Source organism: Emydura macquarii, unplaced genomic scaffold (genome assembly GCF_026122565.2).
Source record: "Emydura macquarii macquarii isolate MOO-44397 ecotype Brisbane River unplaced genomic scaffold, CSIRO-AGI_Emac_v2 contig_2681, whole genome shotgun sequence".
Classification (NCBI taxonomy): domain Eukaryota; kingdom Metazoa; phylum Chordata; order Testudines; family Chelidae; genus Emydura; species Emydura macquarii.
Genome location: NW_027132818.1, coordinates 4,035,288 through 4,051,994, shown reverse-complemented (window position 1 = coordinate 4,051,994; position 16,707 = coordinate 4,035,288). Strand labels below are relative to the sequence as shown.

Here is a 16,707-nt window from a genome sequence, read left to right as displayed (position 1 = left end):
AAAATCAGGAACTCTATGAGGCTTTTCCCTCGGTTCTATCAGTTTTAAGTTGAAGAGTAGCCATAAGCTGAGGAGCTCCTTCACTTGAAAAAGGAAATGTTTTGGTGCACAAGGGGCTGCTTAGCTCACTGTGCAGAATCTAAATGTACTGATTATTTCTGTGAGTCTGCATCTTCCAAAACTCTTAGCTTAAGGAATTTCTGTCTAGGCTTGCACTGGAAGCAAAAGATGCAAGAGTAGGAATCCAGTTAACATGGTATCTTTAGAAAAAGAATGTTAGAACATGAATGAATAAAAACAACTTAAACATAGTAAACAACATTTTTTCAAACTTAAGTAGTTTTTCTTTCCTCAATGTTTAGCTTCAGATGTTTTTGAGTTATGCAAGTACAATCATTTCAGTCTGAACATAAGGGGAACTTCCCCCACAACCGGTGTAACTAAAAAGGGCTGAAAGGATTTTTGTTAACATCTTCCCCAAAAATCTCATCGTTGGGCTTAGACCATGCATGTAAAAGCAATTTGCAAAAGTTATGAGCAACTGAAAAAGCAAGGATGAAAGAAAGATACAGTAATTTAGTCTTAACTGTGCATTCATGACCTATGAACGTAATCCTATAATTCAAATTAAAACAAAATGAGTCTTGTTTTTAATTCCTAGCTGCAAGTCTCTGTTGTTATCTTCTTCTTTACACACTTGCCATTGTGCCTTTAACAACTTCCATCTTTAATTTTTCACTCAGGTTTAGGAAGCAAGATACCTTGTCCATCATTTTGTGTGGCTAGTGTAGTGGGTCAAAGCACTATGGGATGTTCAGGAACTTGATGACTTCACTGTGATAAATCTGGGATCAGATTCTGTTCCCTGCTGCAACCACTTTACACTGCTCCAGGAGCATAAAGGAGGAAGAACAGCTTGTAAAAGGATTCCTGGTGTAACACAATGCTGACAGAGAGGCCCTATATCACCTTCTTGCACAGTCCTGCAAGGAGGCAGCAGATTACATCAGGGCAGGGAGAACTCTGTCCAATAGTTATTCTGGATTGCACAGCAGATGCTGGGGCTGCTCAAAATTGCTTTGGGGGTTGGGGAAGCCTCTAGCTGAGCACTAAGCCACTTTTTCCTCACTCTTCCTGTGGGCTCCACCTGTAACATACAGCATAAATTTGACCCCTGGTTCAGATTCACAGGCGAGATATACACTAAAAAAGTTTGCCAGTAGAGCTATATTGGCAAACCCTCCTAGTATAGATGCAGCTCATACCAGCAAAAAAGTGCTGGGGTAATTTATCAGCAATTTAAAGCACTTTTAGATTAATGTAAGTGTATCTATACTACAGCTTTGCTGGTATAGGAAAGTTACCAAAAAATCACACAGCCAACCAACATTACTATATTAGCAGGTTTCTAGTGTAGACCTGGCCATAGACTTTAATCCCAGAAGGGGACCACTGCAATCTAGTCTGACCTCCTGTATACCACCTAAAAACTTAATTTAATAATTTCTGCAATAAGTCCATAACTTCTGGTCTCTGCAAACCTAAAATTGTTCTAGAATGTGTTGGTGGAAGTGATGGAGCAGCCACTGTGGAACCAGGACTGAGCTAGGGAGCAGAGAGTGGGACCCAAAGGAACTGGAATGGACCTGGGAACAGGCAGGGATCCCTAGGATTATCCATTGAAGCCTGGAGTTGGCTGTTCCCCTTTCCCCCACCAGCTGAGTCTCAGTACTTCCCCTCACTCCCTCTACTATACCTCTTCCTCTGGATTCACAGGGAGCTTTTGCCTCCCGCAGTGTGGGCTGAGTTCTCAGTAAGGAAATATGGGAATAGGCATATTCTGGGAGAAGGTTTGGCCTGGATTTTTTGTCATTTTGAGTTCCTTTTGTGAATAAAACTAACCCACAGGAGGTGGATAAGTTTTGACTCACTACAATCAGGGTGAACTGTTTACGGCAAGGTGGAAGAAGTTCATGTTGTGATTTTGCCTTCTGTTTAGAATGTGAACTCATATATATCTATATAGATGTATATTTGCATATTGGGTGAATGGGAGATCATTGTGTCTCAGAGTTCTTATAGAGCCTCAGGGGGTTGAAAGTATCCTGGAAAAGACTTTACTGATAGTAATGGGAGACTTTATCTACCCGGACATCTATTGGAACAGTAATATGGCAAAACACTAAAATTTTCAGTAAGTTCTTGGAATGTATTGGGGACAACGTTTAGCTTCAGAAAGTGGAGGCAGTAACCAAGGGTACAACAATTTTAGAGTTGATTCTGAGCAACAGAGAAGAATTAGTTGTAAATGTTAAGGTGGTAAGCTATTTGGGTGAAAGTGATCATGAAATGATAGTTTACATGATTCTAAGGAAAGGAAGAAGTGAGATCAGTAAAATGACAATGGACTTTAAAAAAGCAGACTTTAACAAACTCAGAGAACTGGTATGTAAGGAACCATGGGAAGAATCTAATAGATCAATAAATTCAGGAGAGCTGGCAGTTTCTCAAAGAGACAACAGTAAAGACACAACTACAAACTATCCCGATGTCTGGGAAGATACAGAAGCAAATTATTAAACAATCAATTTGTAAGCACCTAGATGAGATAATAGGATTATAAGGCATAGCCAGCATGGATTTGTCAAGAACAAATCATATCAAACCAACCTAAATTTCTGGGTTGCTGGTTGAGTGGATTTGGGAGGAAGCAGATGTGATATAGCTTAATTTTAGAAAGGCTTTTGGCACACTCCCATATGACATTCTCATAAGAAAATTAGGGAAATGTGGTCTAAATGAAATCATTATAAATTGGGTACAACTAGTTGAAAGACCGTACAAAAGTAGTTATCAATGGTTTGCTGTCAAACTGGGAGGGGGCATCAAATGGGGTCCCACAGGGTCAGTCCTGAGTCCGGTACTATTCAATATTTTATTATTGACTTGGATAACAGAGTAGAGAATATGCTTATAAAAGCTTCAGATGACACTAAACAGAAGGGTTTCAAGCACTTTGGGAGACAGTAATAAATTCAAAACAACCTTGACAAATTGGAGAATTGGTCTGAATACAAGATTAAATTCAATAAAGACAAGTGCAAAGTACTTTACTTAGGATGAAAAAATCAAACGCACAACTGCAAAATAGAGAATAACTGGTAGTCCTGCTGAAAAGGATCTAGAGATAATAATATATCATAAATTGAAGATGAGTTAACAATGTTTTGCAGTTGTGGAAAAGGCTAATATCAGTAATTCTGGGGCATATTAACAGGAGTGTTGTATGTAAGGCAAGAAAAGTAATTGTACTACTCTACTTTGCACCAAAGAGGCCTCAGCTGGAGTTGTGTGTTCAATTCTGGGTGCCCCACTTAAGGAAAAAGGTGGACAAATTGGAAAATCCAGAGGAAAGCAACAAAAATGTTAAAAAGTTTAGAAAACTTGACCTATAAAGAAGGGTTAAAAGAACTGGACATGTAGACTAGAGAAAGAAGACTGAGGAGGGACCTGACAACACTCTTCAAATATATTAAGGGCTGTTATAAAGGAGACTGTGATCAATTGTTCTCCATGCTCACTGAAGGTAGGCCAGAATTAATAGGCTTAATCTGCAGCAAGGGAGATTTAAATTAGATATCAGGAAAAACTTTTTAACCAAAAGGTTAGTTAAGCTCTGGAATAGGCTTCCGAGGTTGTTGAAGCCCCATTGTTGTTTTTAAGACCAGGTTGGATCCCTGTCAGGGATGGTCTAGATATACTTGGCCCTGCCTCAGTGCAGGAGGCTGGAGTCAGAGAGATCTCAAGGTCCCTTCCAGCCCTACATTTCTATGATTTCAACACAATTTTATTTCCTCAAAAATGCTGAAAGGTTTGAGGGGGAGGTTGGTCCAGTCCAAGGTGGAGCAAAACCAAATTTCAAAAGTTGTCATGCAAAGGGAATTGTTTCCCTCTACTCAGCGCCTGAACATTTGGGGCCAGGAAAGGTCAGATCACCTTGCCACCTCTGGACTACAGGAATCCCAAGAAGACCCCAAGCCTGCAAAACTGACCAGCTGGCAGTGTGCACTGAGCAGCTTTACAGATTTCCCCAGAACAGCGACCCGAGAAAAGGGTCAAGCCTGGGAAAACTCAGGTGGGGTGGCAACCCTAGGCTGTTGGGTGGAGTGTGAGGGTAAACAGAGGGTTGTGCCAGCTACGCAGAGTGATGGGCACAGAGGCCCATGAGGCCTTGGGCAGTGGCTTTACGGGAAGGGCATATGGTGCTGAACCCTGGATAGATTTACTATCCCGAGACAGCACCTGCTGCCCCTCCCCCAAGGCACTCTGTCCCCATGCAACCCTCCCCGGGGGCGGGAAGCAGAACGTTCCAACATCCAACGGTCACTCTCGCGCCTGCTGGGTGGGTGCCAATTAACCGTCCCTCCACGCGCCGGACCGGGGCAGAAGAAAGGGCAGGCGCTGGACGCTGTACTCCCCGCTGGGATGTCCCGACGCTGGCGGCAGCAGCTAAGCTGGGCTAAGGGTTTACTCATTGGCCGACGACCGACCGTGACACGCGCTGGCTGCTGGAGTGACTGTAGTCGACGCAGGCGTAAGAGCGTCAACCGGCCCGCTGCGTCCAATCAGCGGGCGGCGAGTGGGGGTGGAGGAGGAAGGGCGGGTAATGTTGTTGCGAGTCACCTGATCTGACTCTTATCGCCACCGCAGTTTTGGGGCAGCAGTGTAGCGGCGGCCTGCACAGCCGACTCAGAGAGTCAGGACTGGGCCGGGGGAAGCAGCGGTAGCTCCTGTCCAGCTGCCCGCCGGCGCTAATGCGGGGCTTGCGTCGGGTGGAAGAAGAGGCGGGGGCGCTGGGGTGAGCCAGCTGCGTCGGGCGGCGGTTGGTGTCGCTGGGCAGTGGGCGCGCGCTGGGGCGGTAAGCCCCCCTCTGTGTTAGCCCCTTCATCGCGGGGGTGTCCTGCGCGGCGGCGGCGTCCTGGGTGGGCGACCCCGTGTGCAAGGGGCGCGAGGAGCTCGCGCCGTCGCCCCCCGGTCACGCCGCTCCGCGAAGCGCTTTGGGATCGGTTGGGGGTGGCCTGCGCGGCCTCGCCCCCCGCTCTCGCGCCGCGGGGGCAGAATCCGTCCCCTGCCTCCCTCCTCGCTGGGGCTGCGGGGGCTGGGTCCATGTCTGCTGCTCCCCCAGCGCCCTAGCAGAGATACGGCCCACGCGCCCCGACCGCCGGCCTTGCATTGGCCGTGACCCCACCGATCAGGGACTGCTCCTGGGGGCGGGGGGACCGTGGGGGGCCGAGCGCTGAGCTGCGGCTTGTGAGCTCCACGGAATGAGCATCAAAGAGCGAGCGGGCGGGGAGCGGCTCTGAGGAGCCCCCCGGACCCCACGTAGGTAAAACCGAAGCTGCTGCTTTCCCCGCAGGGCTTTGTGTCTCCAGGGCTTTCCATTGAACTCGGGTAGGTCTCAGCAGCTGGCTTTGGCGAGGACTGTGGACTCGGGCAGCACAGCGCGCTGCTTGCTCCCTTGCAGAACCTGGCATCTAATTTATTCATCGTTTCTCTCCTGCGAGTCCACATGCCATCGCCTGTGTGCTCCAGTCGCATCATACAGCCCCAACACCGGAGAAAATCTTCGTCCTCTTTAAAACAACGAGCTCCTCAATGCTGCTAATTTAGGATGAACCTTTTAATTTTGTTAAAATAATATTTTCTAAAAACCCTAAATCTGAACATGACAGCATCTGTAACTGGTTGTAGTAGCCTAAGAGGATTCGTTTAAGACTCTTCTGTGGGCATGTACATTTTATCTGTACTGTGAAATGCCTGGCATGCATAGGGCAATGTAAAATTGAAAATGAGAATTATGGTGGAACTGTCACCTGTTCACTGTTAAATTAGCATTTAGAGGATGTGTTTGCATTTCTGTAATATAGTAATTTCAGATTCATATAGAATTGCAACTTTCTAAGTACTAGCTCTTAGTGTCATTTTTCTTTTGTTCAAATTGGTTTTGATCAATTGTGAGCAATTATATAGTTCCAAAACAGATTGCAGGATGAAAGAGAAAATAGTTTGAGACACACATTGGAGATCTGTGGATGAAAAGTATGATCATAGTGATAGTGTTATACATGAAAGTTAAAGTCCTGGTCGTGGGGATGACCCCCAATTATGGTTAGACAACTATGGGTATGCCTAAACTGCAAAGAAAAACCTTTAGTACCTAGTGGGGGTCAATTGACTTGAGCTGAGGGGCTAAAAATAGCAGTGTAGACACTTGGACTTGAGCTGGAGCCTGTGCTCTGAAACGCAGCAATGGGAGCAGGTCTCAGAGCCCAGGCTTCAGCCCCAGTAGAAACGTCTATGCTGCTCTTTTTAGCCCTGCAGCCTGAGCCCCAGGAGCCTGAGTCAATTGACCCAAGTGTTGCAACTTGGCACCCTGGGTTTCTTTGTGGTGTATGCATACCCTGTAAGTGATTCTGATCTCCTGAACTCTGAAGTAATGCTATAGTTATCTGTTTTTTAACCTCAGAATCGTATGCCATAGTCAAAAACATGGATTTGAATTAAGTTTGCTAAGGGAATTTAAATTTCATTCTTATGCTTTTGTGGGTTTGTCTATCTGTATTGTTTTAAACTGTGTGTTTAAATTTCTAGGCTCCAATCCTGTAAACAGTTGTGGTATGTGAGTAATTTTACTGAATTTATTGGGACTATTCATGTGCATGAGTGTTTGATGCTAAACAGTTTAAGTGTTTCATAATGGGGATTTTTAGGCAATGTTAATTTGATATTTGTAGAAAGTATCAGAAGTTGCTTATGGCAGTTGGGGTAAGCATGTATTATTGTTGCCCTTATCATTTATTGCTATTAGAATCATCCAATGTAAAAACTGTCCTCATGCTTTACTACCCAGTCTAATGTGACACAACCATTGTGAGTGTGAAAGGGGTGTTCTCATATATGAATTGTAGGATCGAGTCCCAAGTAATCTTATTCCAAAATTAGTGAAATTATAATCTGGAGAAACAGAGATCAAATGGGCAGAATTCTTCTTTCCTGTTATGTAAATTCAGGAAATTTATGTTGTTACGAATCCCATACACACTTTTTTGTACACCCTGCACCAGCCTTTCCCAACGTGTGGGGCAGGTTAGGCATGTGTGTCTGTGGACAGGCCTCTTAGTGGTTTTCCAGAATTTTAGTTTGTTTGATTGGTGGTCTTTTTAATCTGTAGCTGTTGTGTTTGTAGAGATAATCTCCTTTTAGGGCCTGTATTTGCTACAGAGTTACTGCAGGTCTTGTCCATGCATGATAACCCTTAACTCAGGTGCATTGATGCTTTTAACTTGAGTTGGTTGGGTCAGGAGGGGATTATAGGCTAAAACTTGAATGAGTGAAACTTGTCAGCTGTTAGCTTGCATCCACACTACAGAGTCATTGTATTAACACCACTGAAGTAATGCTAGTCCTCCAGTGCCTCCCTCATCTCATAGCCTGTGCCCATAAAATACCAGCAAGAAAGAATTCATAGAGTGGCCCAGGTATTTAGTGCCACACACCAATAAGTGCACTGCCAGTGTGGATACACTAATTCGACTGTTTTACATTGTGGCTGCTCTCACTTGATCTAGCTAAGCCTCATCTTCACTAGGAGAAGGCTTGTTCTTAACTTGTGTTAGATAACATAAGGTAAAATCCTAATGAAAACAAGGTAGTTTTTAGTTTTCACATGAGTTAGATGGTCAAGGTTCCATTGGGGGAACCTAGGGTTTACTTCAAATGCTAACTTGGGTGACTATAAATTTCACTAGGATTTTACCCTGTTTTAGTTACCACATGTCAGCTGACATGAGTTAACGTACCCTTTTCCCTAGGGAATACACATCCAACTTGCCATGAATAACTTGAGCACCAATAATTCAAGTTAACTCTGCAATGAAGACATACCCTAGGGGAAACTTAGGCTATTGTATGACTTGCTAACATGTTTTCAGAAGTTAGTCTGCATCTTGTTGAGTGTTAAGAAGTCTTTTCAATCATATTAAGACAACACAATTGAAAACCACACCTTTTTTCCTGTCAAGGCAGAGATTAGGGGTTTGGTCAGATTCAGGTATTGTGGTGCTTGACAGGACTCTATGGGGCTGTTTCTTTATGAGCAGATCTCAGTTGGTATTTCAATTGATGTGAATTTGCCTACGATAGGTACATAGATCACAATATTAAGTGCTTTTTAAGCATTAATGACTCTCTTCCTCACAGCCCTCATGTGAAATAGGAAAACTTCATCCATATTTTCTATGTGGGGACTAAGGTACAGAGACACTGACTAGCCCGAGGTCGCACATGGAGTCTGTGATTAAACTGCAAATTGAAGCCAAGTCTCCTGAGTACCAGTCCAATGTCTTAACCGCAAGACTTATCTTCCCTTCCCTATGTGCTGCACATTATAGTCAAATTATTTATGCATCTTTCCTAGTAGAGGTTGAATCTTTCAAATTTTATTTTTAAAATTTGTATTCAGTCTTTCTGATTTCAGTTTTCCAAATGTTTATTTGAAAAGCTTTTTCAAAGGAATAGAAACATGAATGGTGTTAGCTTTTTAGAACAAATACTTTAGAAGTGTTTCTCAAATGTAACTGCTTCTGCTAAATCCTTCAGGGTGACTTTTGGCTCTTTCTCAGACTGATGAGTAACATACATCAGAATTCTGCATAGTTAGTTCCCTGTTTATCATGCATGTGTTTTATACACTTGTGTATATACTCAAGCAGCTTCCCAAGTATTAATCAACTAATAAAATCCTTAGGGCTGTGTTTAAAGCCATTGCATGTCATTTTCCACACTGAAAAAATGTTAAAGAATTAAGAAATGAAACACTTTACATCTAAAATATATGAAACAATTCACATTTTTTAGGAGGGAACAAGTTTGCATACCTTCTAAGTCTCAAGGGTAAGGGTGAAGGATTTTACCTTTTTAAATAAAGACAAGAGCAGATAGTAAACTCTATCAAATGTGACACATGTATTCTGGTTCACTATTCAAGAATATTTCTTCTCTCTAATCCTGGGAGTGTTCATAAATGTGAATTTTTATCCTGGAACTTGCCTCAAACATGAGACACCTCTTCATGAGTGTAAAGTAACGGAGTCTGAAGATGGCTGGAGGTTCAGAAGACCCAATTTTATGACTACATAATCTTCATGGATTTAACATAAGTCATGTTATAACAATTTCACTCTTACCCTAAATCAACTTACTGTGGTCAATCCCAGTTCTCTTTTAGAAAGTCAAACTGTCACAGTGCTTGTAAGTTTTTCTTGAAATGTGAGCTATGCCCACAGTAGGTATCATTTATATATTTACATTATCTTTTCACAAGAATTTCTTTTTGATGCTCTTGAGGTGAGAATTTGTGGGGGATGGAAAAGGAGGGTGAGGACTTCTATGCACAAACTTAAATTTTTTTAAAATTAAAACCACCACCAAGAAAAGCTTACATCAAGCTATTACTGATCCTCACCCAAACAGTGAATGTTGGGTAACAAGTGAGTCAGATGTCCTCTAAGATAAGTAAGAATTAGGTTGAGTAATTAAAACAGTTTCTAGCGTTATTATATTCTACTTCAATATAGCTGCTTTGGGGAAATAATACGTAAACTGCATTATTCATTGTTGAAAACTTAACTGATTTTAGTGTGTTGTTTTTTTTCCCTTAAAGCTCCAGCCTCTGGAGTCTTGCCACTGCATGGGAATCGTGGCTTTCATTTTTTGAAAAAGTAACACTTAGCTCTCATAATTTCCAAGTAAAGCTGGACAAGGTGAGCCCTAAAGGCTTTAAAAAAAAACCAACTGAAAGCAAATCAAAACAGTTCCAAGTCTGTTTTCAAAATCTAATGGATTTTTAAGCCAATAACATGATTTTGCTGGCCCCTGACTACATAATTTGGATTCAGCAAAACTCTAAATAATATTGTAATAAGAATCTTGGGTTGGCATAGAGACATAGCAGGTAACCTAATAAGCTCTTAACTAATTCTGTAATTATCTAATTTCTTTTAATTAAAATATAAACTATATTGTGCCAGGTTCTTTGACTAGTGATTAAAAGAATACAATTTTGGCTTTAATTTATGAATGTGGTAACTGCTGCTTTTGCTTTGTTTCTTGGGAAATAAAGCAAATTAATACTGTTTTCTTAAATATTTTTTTAAATATCCTGGTTCCTTTAAAAATGTTTTCAAAATAAAGATGAACAAAAACCAGAAGAATGCTTGTTCATGCCTTGTCAGCATAACATAATGAATCAGCAGCTCTTAACTATTGCAAGCATTCATCTGAAACCTAACTCTATCCGTAAAAGGAGAGACAGTTGAGGGGAAGGGCATAGATATAAAACTGGTATTTAAAATCCACTGCTGACTTCTTGCTGAACTGCTAAGTTGCCGTACTGGCTTTCTTAACAGTAGTAAATAACTGGCTCTTAGTTCTTTTCATCTGTAGGTTTCAAAGCTTTTTTAAAAAAGAAAAGTATAAATATGATCCCCATTTTGCAGATAGGGAAATTGAGGGAGGTGAAGTGACTTTCTTAAGGTTGCACGGCAGCCAAGTGTCAGAGCCAAGAGTGGAACCCAGTTTTCTTGTCTCCTGATCTAGAGCCCTATCTAATGGCCACATTGTTCTTTAACTGTTTAAGAACTTAACCATTTATCTAGGTATAAATGTTTAGTTACATGCAGAGTGATGCAGAACTTTCTTTGTATTAGCACTTACTAAAGCTACAAGTCACACACACTGTCTATCCAAGTGATAGCCTCACTGTCTTTGTGGCACAGTGGACAACTGAACTAGTTCAGGACATCCAGATCAGATTGCAGTTACTACAAAGTCATTTTGCCTGAATTGGGAATTCATTTGTAGGGACTTCATACCTGTGTCTATTTAGCATTCCTGAAGAGGTTAACTGCATGTAAGTGTTCAGAAAGTGAGGCTTATCCTGGTTATTTCAAAGGATTAATATCCTAAAAGTAGCACTAATTGAAATGGTTAATTGTCACCATGTTTTGAAGAAACAATGTCATGCTTGCTATGTGGGAAAGTTTCTGCAGGTAGGAGGGTGGGCATTGTGTGAAGGGGGTAAATGTCTGATGGCCCCAGATTTAGAAGTAAAGGAAAACATGCTCGCACATGTTGGGAAAACCACATCAGTAACTGATAGCTGAGTCTGAGAATGGCGAATCAGATCTTCCTCCATTTAGGGACCTCAAAAGTGTATTTACGATTTGGTTAAACAAGAAGCTTCTTCTTGGTACCAAGAAAACATTGTCCTGGCAACGTGTGCCTTCTCTATCCATTGTTGAATGAAGCTAGCATGTGCTTTCCCTGCTAGTGCCTGTGAAGGTAGCAAGTGTCCTGACTAGAGCTGGGCAAGTTTATTAAATGTGTTCAGTTGTCATACTAATCCTAAATACAAATGTTGTCTGTAGGAGTTATTAGCTAAGGCTTCATAGTACTTGGCAACCTAGACTCCAGTATTTTGAAACACTGGTGCAATACATAGGAAATTCTGCAGATGCTTCATTTAAACTATAAAAAAAGAGGTTTTAAATATTTAATTAAATGGAATAATCCAAAATAGACATGAGATACTCGATTGGTTGAGAGTATATGAAATTGATCTTATAATTTCTTCATACTTCCAGTGTTTGGTGTGTCAAAGCTCTTTGTATGGACAACACACCTGGAGAAACTAAAAGCGCTGGCAGTTGAGTAGAGGGCAATTGAGAGATTTGGAAAGCAGTTAAGGATTGTGGGGTAAGCACACTTGTTGGATGTTCCTATTAAAATGGTCAACAGTGAAATAGTGAACAGTAGTGACATTTAAACTCACATTTTTAGGTTTCAAACATACATCATTTAGATACATGACATTCATACCCTTTGCAGATTGTGTTTCAGCCTGTCTGCAGACTAAGTAGTACTGCACCAGTTTGTACATTCTAACACTTTCAGAGTTTTCTTTGCTGCCATAAGGGCTAGTAGTTTTTTCTGAGGCACAAGTCTCTACTAAGAAATGGATTTAATGGTAAATTCAGCAGTTGCAGAGTACATGGGGCTCAGGCTTTTTTGTTTCTTAAAAATATTATCAGAATGAGTCTCATATCACTTTAGTAGGCCACCTTTTTCTAATCCAATATATCTCTCTCTTTGGCTCATGAGAGAACTGAATCATGGTATCTCGAGTTTTGACTTCTTGGGATGATACTCTGCTAGGAAGACTATGTAGAAGAGGGTTGCTGCTCTGAAAAGACGGACAGAGATCCTTTAAAATACTTCATATAAAATACTGCTGGAGTCTTGTATTTGTTTGAGGCTTGTTTGGAGACTAACTTACTTTATGCTCATGTAGTAATCTTGCCCTATAATAAATACATGAACATAAGGTAGTTTCTTTGCACCTTCTTGTCATGTTCAGGTGCATTTATTCCATTGCAGCGTAAAACTTATATCCCCTTTGCCACAGAATGTTAATGTGGTGCTGATGAAAGCTCCTTTTGAACCACATCATATCTTTGAGCCTAAGTTACTTACATGGAAGTTTCTTTTCCTAGTTCTAATGATATCAGAGAGACCTGGTCTATACTTAATGGCAAATTTGGCGGCAGTCAACAAGAGTTACGCAAGCTACGTAGAATCGCTTGCGTAACTTATGTTGACTTCCTAAATTCTCTTCTGCGCGCTGTCTCCACTACACTGTGCCGACAGGAAGTACATACTGTCGACGCAGTGCTACACTTTTTTTGGAGGTGGTTTTATTGAATCAACTTCCTGATCGATTGAGTGGGTCTTCACTTCCGCTCAGTTGATCCGGATAAATTGATCTGATGGCAGTGAAGACATACAGCTTTAAGCTGCACATTGAGGGTAGTGGCTAATCTACCTTATGCCAATTTCTGCACAGCTAAAGTGCAGTCAGTGTAAGGTGCAGTCAGTGTAATACATGAATTACAAAGGTGGTGATGGACTTTAAATGAGCCAGTCACCTCAACATTTTTCCTACATTCATGTCTGCATCCCAAGAGACCTTTATCCATAAATTCAGTGACCAAAAGTTCCTTTATGTTTTTATCTGGAATGGACGAGCCCTCAGGAAGTCCACCCAGGTTTTCCATTTTATATAAATTAGAGATATAACTCTGACCAGAAGAGCCATGTCTCAGTGATGGTCTGATTTCTCGTAATTATAACTTGGCAGGCCTGTGGCTTACATGTCATTACAGAACTCAGTCCATTCTTGCATACAGTACAACTGGTAGTCGTAAATATGTTTCAGTACAAGAGTCTTGCAAAGCAGCTACATAGTCATCTTTCTGTACCTTCAAAAATAGGAAACCATCACACAATAGCTTTAAAGAAAAGGAAATTACTTGCCTGTGTACTGTGAGATGTTGCTGAAGTCTCACTTATCCACCTTTCAGACTCTGGGAGATTGTTTTTTTTCCCCTTATCCTGGTGAATGTGTGTATGCTTTTAATCTGCTTTGGGGAACACTTTCATCTTCCATTCATCAAGGAATTGGTCATGAAATGTAAAGGGTTTTTTGGTACTTAGTGTTGTTCTGCATATGAGACAAACTTACCAGTGCCTAGGAGGGTCAACAAACATGTTGGGTGGGGAAGGACTGACTGTAATAAGCTATATCTGCAAAAATGCCTTTTGCTGGTGTAAGCTGTGTCTGCATTAGGAGCTATATTAGCAAAGCACTTCTAATGTAGACTTGGCGTAGGACTCCAGTGATATTTCTTTTGACAATAAGAATTGCAGGTAAAAGGAAACTACTGAGTTTGCTCATACCTGTAACTTTTACTGTCTATTACCACTAACCTGTTCATTTCATAATATAACTTTATTTAAAGAATTCCAACTGAAATTTACTTCGTAACCACATAGATGTTTAAAACCTTAAACTGACAAATAATTTGTTTTAATAAGAATTATACCAGAAACACACAGTTCTTTTACAGATTTGATAGGCTCGTTCCACCCTGAAAAGTAGCTTGGGGGGGGGGGGGGGTTTGTTTTGTTTTTTTAAACCCATCTTCTTATTTAAATCTTTTCATTGTGTATATTTAGCAGTACCTGGTTAGTGGAAAAAAGTTTGTTGCTTTTTACTTCTGTTAGCAGTGCAGTGCCAACACTGTTAAAATAGTGTATGTTCTTGTGTATCCTTAAAGATGTTTACTTAGTTCAAGTTAGACTTGTACAGATCCACTAAAAGCATTGGGATTGCACAGATGTCACAGGTATAATTTTCTATGCAGAATCTTTATACTGGTGGAGAAGAACAAGAAATAAACAACCAAGCTGGACTTTGAGAACACAGGATAAGGTTATAAGGCTGGTGGAAAACTATTTTTACTTGAAAGCTAAACATTTTGATCTGGAAATCCATAAAAGAGAACATGGACTTCAGATTAACATTTTGTTCCTTTTCAGGGTAGAATTGCACTTAAAGCATGAAAGTATAACTTGTAGTGGAGTATCAAAATATGCTGGGGAGGTGAAATAAATAAATTATATATATATATATAGGACTGTATTTCCTGAAAGAATGTACAATTTTAAAGTTATATAAAAATTCTGACCTAAGGACCTTGACACTATTCTAACACTGAAGACAGTTTTTCATTTTATAACTGGCGTGGTGGAAGTTTCATATTATTTTAGTAGTGAGTTCTCAAACTGCATCTTTTTCTTTCTATTTCTATTTTGTCAGAGAGGAAGGGTCTGTAGGGAAATTTTTATGCTGACCTAACTAACGTGTTTAGCCTGCATACTCTGTTTCTTCTTCTTTGGTGCATTTGGCCACTTAGTTTATATTAAATTATCTTAATTGGCTGTGTTAATTTTACAGTAATATGCTGATATTTAAGGTTCTCTTACAAGTTAACTTCTTAATTTCAAGTGTGTCCTACTCAAGCATTAGTCTTAAAATAAGATACTAGCTTTTCGTCCTTTCAAAGGACAATCTGACTTAGACATTAAAAATTCACTTTTGAAATAATGAAATAAACTGTTAGCACTGACCATTCTGTTTGGCAGCTGTTTATTTTGTTTGCTCATTTATGGATTGTTTGGGGTAGGGACGTGTCTAAGACTCTCGATAGGTAGAAAAACCTAATAGCCCTATGTACTTATCTTAAGATGCATCATAAGCATCAAAATGAAAAAAGATTTGGTTTGTTTTCCCTAAAGTAGACTAAACCTAGCAACTTGTATGTGCTTTAATGCCTGCTGACTCATCACCTTTAAATGTCTACTATTGAGCTGGTTGTGCTCCCCAGATGATCCCTTTTCAGGGAAGGATAATTCTTAAATATCCTTGGATACTAAAATAGAATTTAATCCTAACATCTCATCTGAAAACTGTCCTCTTTGGGCGTAGCATATGACAGTAGGTGGCGGGTCTGTGCATGTGTGCGTGGACACCCAAGGACATGGTGGTACAGCTATACGTTTTCTAATGATGTGTTTGAGCCCAAACATAAGAAAAGTCTAGATGATGCTTTTAGACAAATATTTAAAACCTGTGCTGAGGGAAACAATTTCTCAATTGAAAAACCGCATTAAGATATCCATCATTTTGACTATGTCTTTAGTTCTCTAAACTGTTTTATCTGTATATTGTGTTTAATACTTTTTCCTGTTTTGGCACTTTTGTCCATGAGTATTTGCAGTCCTGTCACATTTTTTCTTTTGTTTTCTTACATGCCATTATTTAGACTTGACAAGGAGCGAGAATGTCACTAACTAGTGCAATTTTAAAAGAAAGGCAACTGGCCTTCCCTGAAAATTTTGAAATACCAGATAGTTTCCTGTATTCTGTGTCTAAAGCATTTCAAAATCTGGATTTCATGCTTAAAAATAATACTAATAAAAAAAAAGGAATAAGTTTATTTTGATTTCTTTAAAGGAGTAACTTATAGTGGCAAATTCAAAAATCAGTTGGATTAAAAATGCTTATTTAAAATTTTGATTTAAAGGCATCTGAAGTGTTTAAACAAACTAACATGAACTGAAAGGACAAAATTTCTACCTTGTGATAGAAGTAGAGCTGGCAACTCATTGCTGGGTTTAAATATATATATATATGGAGAGAGGTTTGAAAGCCTCTCATATGCATTTTAGTCATATGGTGGAGATTTTTCTGCCCTCTATAGTATGAGAGGGGATGTTGTAACTGGACTAGATAGATCTTGGAATGGATTCATATGGAGAAAAACCTTAGTTGAGATTTCTGATTTATATGTCTCATACTTGGTTACCTTTGGTGAAGCAGGCAGAGTGAGTGCATGAGGATTTCATTTGGGAGGGTGGAAAAGACAACTTAAAAAGAACTACTTTATAAGTGTATGCTGTATGTACCTACTTCACCATTCTCTATAGACTCAACCAACTTTGCATGAGCTTTCACCCTAGAAATCAATTCTTATCTCGCTTTTCAGTTTTGCTTTGCATTTCATTCTTTTAGCTTGCCATAGTGTTTGTATTTCTTTGATGTGCTTTGGAGACCTTTTGAGTAATGTATACAAATTCACCCACCATTCATCTGTTGTATGCACTACAATATCTAGGAGCAAAGGGATGAGTTTAAGGATATAGAAGAATGGAATCCTAATTTACTTGCTTTATTTGTGTTTCACACTT

General features: G+C 40.2%; 1 protein-coding gene across 3 annotated transcripts in view; it reads left to right on the top strand.

The window, feature by feature from the left end:
- Positions 1–4,478: 4,478 nt before the first annotated feature.
- BACH1 (BTB domain and CNC homolog 1) overlaps positions 4,479–16,707 on the top strand; it is a 45,145-nt gene continuing 32,916 nt past the window's right edge. For 2 of the 3 annotated variants that reach the window (XM_067565623.1, XM_067565625.1), the window contains exon 1: positions 4,479–4,858. The gene's annotated coding sequence lies outside the window, so the exon portion shown is untranslated. Of the gene's footprint in view, positions 4,859–11,799; positions 11,815–16,707 lie in introns of those variants that run through there. The other variant, XM_067565624.1, reaches the window with a different exon arrangement.